Source organism: Myotis davidii, unplaced genomic scaffold (genome assembly GCF_000327345.1).
Source record: "Myotis davidii unplaced genomic scaffold, ASM32734v1 scaffold845, whole genome shotgun sequence".
Lineage (NCBI taxonomy): Eukaryota > Metazoa > Chordata > Mammalia > Chiroptera > Vespertilionidae > Myotis > Myotis davidii.
Window position 1 is genome coordinate 685,336 of NW_006296223.1, and position 501 is coordinate 685,836.

Here is a 501-nt window from a genome sequence, read left to right on the forward strand (position 1 = left end):
ACCCAGTTCCTTTGTTATTTTGTCAATCCTCACCAGAGGATATTCCCCCATTGATTTTTAGAGAGTGGAAGGGAGGGGAGAGATAGAGAGAATAGCATCACTATGAGAGATAGACACAACGACTGGTTGCCTCCCACATGGGGCCCGGGATCCAGCCTGCAAACAGCGGCCGTCCCCGTCCTTGTCCAGAGGAAGGTCTGTTGACGACAGTCTCCCCTCCCACAAGCCCCTTCATAATTGAGAACGTTATTTATTTCTCCGTCCTGTTCGCTCCACGCTAAGCAGCCCCCTCCCCGGCCCCGTCCTCCGGCGAAGCTGGCGTGTGCCGGCCATTAATCACCTCCGTCCCCCTGCCCTTCTCCGGGAGGGCGCGGTGGGCACACCCACAGGGAGCCGTCCGCCTCTCGCCGTAGCCACTCAGCCCCATGAGCAAGGGCAGAGCTTTTTAAAGAATCATTTTCCACCAAAACTGCCGGAAACAACTCACTTTCTCCAAGAGGC